This window comes from Vicugna pacos, chromosome 14 (assembly GCF_048564905.1).
Source record: "Vicugna pacos chromosome 14, VicPac4, whole genome shotgun sequence".
NCBI classification, from domain to species: domain Eukaryota; kingdom Metazoa; phylum Chordata; class Mammalia; order Artiodactyla; family Camelidae; genus Vicugna; species Vicugna pacos.
The window spans coordinates 11,495,624-11,499,291 of NC_133000.1; the positions used below are offsets into that span (position 1 = coordinate 11,495,624).

Genomic DNA, 3,668 nt, shown 5'->3' on the forward strand with positions numbered 1-3,668 from the left:
TATGATAAACTATAGCTCCAACTCTTTAAGAACTTCTACACTTGCTCAGATTTAGGCTGTGTATTTTTCAATGAACAGTAGCAAGTAGTCACTGATGAGTCCCTGCCAAAAGTCATTTTTAAAGAATGATGCTTTCATGGTTATTTACACCGGTACTCTTATAATTAGATCTGGGGGGATTTTTCCATTAATGTTCCAAATAAGGGTAATGACAGTTGTGTTTGAATATTTTTGTCGACCCTGGATTCCACCTTAATCAGGATAATGAGGCATTCCTACCCTGGGATAGTTATAAACTGGTATGATGAAGGGTTGGTTGCAAATAGAGAGCTGCTTGATTTTTCAGAATGGGGACAATTCTTTCAAATTCAGACGCCCAAGGCAATCTGGATGGCTATAGACGCCTCCTTTGTTCAATGTAACATGAAGCAATATGTTGAGGACATACAGGAAGTGAAACTTCTCTCATCCCAAATCTTGCTGACATTTGTGGAGACAGCGAAGTGTAGTGTGATCTCTAAAGTTAGAATGCCTGGGCTGGTGTCCTGGCTCTGCGGCTTCACAACTGTGTGACTGTGGTTGGCTTTCTCAGACTTCTCTGTGTCTCCCTTTCTTTTCAGAATGTGGATAATAGCATTAAGTTTGCAGTGTGGACCTCATGAAATAATGCACGTAGAATGCTTAGAACCAGAAGATGTTGGTGAAAATTTTAATAACTGGCATTTAGGAAATATAAATCCCCCAATTAGACGACAGTTTACCAACATCCATCATGTAAATTCTCCCCCTCTGGCCAATTTCAAGCTGCCAATATGACATCACTGCACGTGGGGGTGCAGACATGTGCCAGCAGCTCTTGGGAGACAGGACCAGCCAGCGTCAGCACACCACTGCTTCAAACAATCCCTGAACATAGCAAACATTCAAGGAAAATACATAATTAGTATTCCTATTTGTTGAAAAATTTACAACTAAACATGGTCTCATCCAAGAGGCTGCCAAACTGTGCAGATCCTGAAATACTCACCAAGGTCTTGGCACCTACAGTACGTCTTCTCCTGGTCAATAACAGAAAAATGCATTAAAAAAAACTGAATAAGAAATTTTCAACTAACTGAGATCCTCAAGAGTAAAAGGAAGTTAAGTGTTCTGTCAATGTGCTTTTCCCATGTGTCCATGAGCTGACGTTTCTACCTGAGCTGCTGTTACCAAAGGCAAGACAATCAATAGCCGACTCACCTACCCGTCAGCTACCATGGTGCATCCATGGTTCTAACAGTTCTCCAGCTGGTAAGCAACTGTGCTGACACAGAGGTTCTATTTGTTTGTTGGTGTTTGTTTTCAAATTACAGCTTGGGACTTAAGCAGGTACCTTCAGAACCTGCTCTATTTGGCTCCCAAACCAAAGACACCATGATTCGTTTGTTGAGTTCTAGATTTCTACCGAGCGGGCTGTTTCAAAGCAGCTGAATGGGGAGTGGAAACTTCATCTTATTCAAGGCAAAGATGTGGAATAATAATGGTACTGGAGGATTGTAATGAGAATTAACAGAGATGATGTATGCACACAACATGTAGTAGATGCTAAATGAATGTTACCTTTCATCAATAATATATAGAATTATAATTAGTATTTAGAAGAGATTTTTTTTCTTTAAGGAATCTCATAGCAGAAAGGCTTAGCATCCTGATCGAATTTAGACATCTACAGAATTTATTTCAAATCACAACTGAGGTAATTGATGAATAAGAAAGGGGGAGTGAAAATTAAGATATTTTTTAAAAGTTCATTTCTTTCCTTTGCACTCTGAAAATTCAGTACACTTTATTATTCCCTTTGCTTTATACTTGACAAGAAAAAGGGGAGAGTGGAGTTTGGATGCAAAATTCAACTGCATTTAATTGCTCCTTTTAATTCAGTCTGGCTTGTGTCCGGAAGCAATGGGTTATACCAGAGAAAAATAACTCCTTTCACCCATAAGAGAATCTGTGAGAGAGAAAAAAGAAGGCTTCAGATCTCAGTCTCCAGAGCACCACTGAGTAAAAGGATTTGTCAAAATAGCCATCCCATGGGTCTCCACGCTCAAGCCCAGAGCAGTATTTCAGAATCTTCATTATGTTTGTAAACAAGAAACCAAAAGAAAGGGGCCAGATCTCCCTAAAGGATGGCCTAGGTTTAATGAGTTGGTGGTTGTAAGAGCTTTTAGCTCCTGCATACACCGATTTTTAGATGAAACTTTTGTATTATGAATACAATATACACAGCATGGCCTATCTGTATCCTTTTAGAAACAAAGATCATTATAATTTTTAAGGTGAGAATTATAGATAGTTCCTCTTACCGACTTTTTAGGAAAGATACCGTGACATTCAGTGACCAGAAATATTGATTTACGTCTTCGAATGTCGGCTACGTGCAGACCATGCTATCAAAACTAGCTTTGCAGTTGGAGGGAAGAGGTGGAAAATATTTGAGTGATTAGCTTTATTGCTAGTGCCCGTAAGAATCTGAGTAGAGATCCTCAATCCTGTGTGCATTAAAAAATAAAAAAAGAAGAAGAGGCTCTAATTAATCTTGGTAAAGACAAACTGGTAAAGAAAAACAAACAAACAAACAAAACATCTGTTTTGGTTACCCATGGTCATAGTCCCTGTCCCAGTTGGTAACCCCAGGGCAGTGTGAAAGTACCTTAGCCAACTCCTCATCTCCATCTTATATATACAAGCTATCTCCATAGTATTTAACACAAATAATAGTATACATGAAGTATACACATACATAACATGTAAGTAAATAACAAACATTTATTAAGGCAGCAAAATAAATCACATTTTGGATAAATTAATTGGTTTTTTATCTCAAAATTTGTGCTGATAGGATTTTTTTCCAGGACACTATAAAACAGAAACCAAATTTTTACTGTAGGCGCACAAAATGTCACTTTTTATTTTGTTAATAGGTTGAATTTTATTGGACACAAAATCCAAAAATCTTATATGAAATAGGAACAGCTTGCTGAAAAAAATTAACTCCAAATGGATACTAGATGAAATATCTTTGAATTATTAAGATGTCAAAATCTGTTTTGTTTTTAAAAGAAATATATCTCATCTGAAGCTTCCAGATATAAGTCAGCCTGTAAAATTATAAAAGATTTCTAGAATTGGTTTACATATAAAATATAAAATAAAATGGATTCGATTATATCTAAAAATTATTTTCTAAGAATATAAAACCATTTAACAGAAAACAAGCTTAAAAAGCTGGAATTTAAGCCAAATCTATGTGACTCCAAATTTCAAGATCTTTTCACTATAAGTGATGGCAGTTATATACAATCCATGCTGTCACCCATCCCCACCCTCTCCCATGATGGACCTTGCTAATCAATTGTGACTGTTTTCTGCCAAGTCCGGATGTGATCTTCAAAGACTTCTGAACCCAGAAATTCAGGAAATGGATCATAAGCAGGCATGCAGCCTGAAACCTCTTTGCAATGCCTCCCGTGTATCTGCATCCTGTATATACCTCATCTAGCTTTTTCTAATGGGAATGATATGTTTTTACAGATTCCCCAGTGTAATTTCCCTTTTGGCAGTCCGTTTTTTCCCCTTCCCTTCCATCTTTCCACCATTAAGGCAAATCCATGGAACTTATTTCCCCAGAG

At 37.4% G+C, this 3,668-nt stretch overlaps 1 long non-coding RNA gene across 1 annotated transcript; it reads right to left on the bottom strand.

Moving 5' to 3' along the window:
- Positions 1-836: 836 nt before the first annotated feature.
- On the bottom strand, positions 837-2,510 carry LOC140685487 (uncharacterized). The gene is made up of 3 exons (XR_012058731.1): positions 2,343-2,510; positions 1,028-1,058; positions 837-906 (listed from the first exon to the last, which is right to left on the bottom strand). It is a non-coding gene; the product is annotated as an uncharacterized lncRNA (long non-coding RNA).
- Between the last annotated feature and the right edge of the window lie 1,158 nt (positions 2,511-3,668).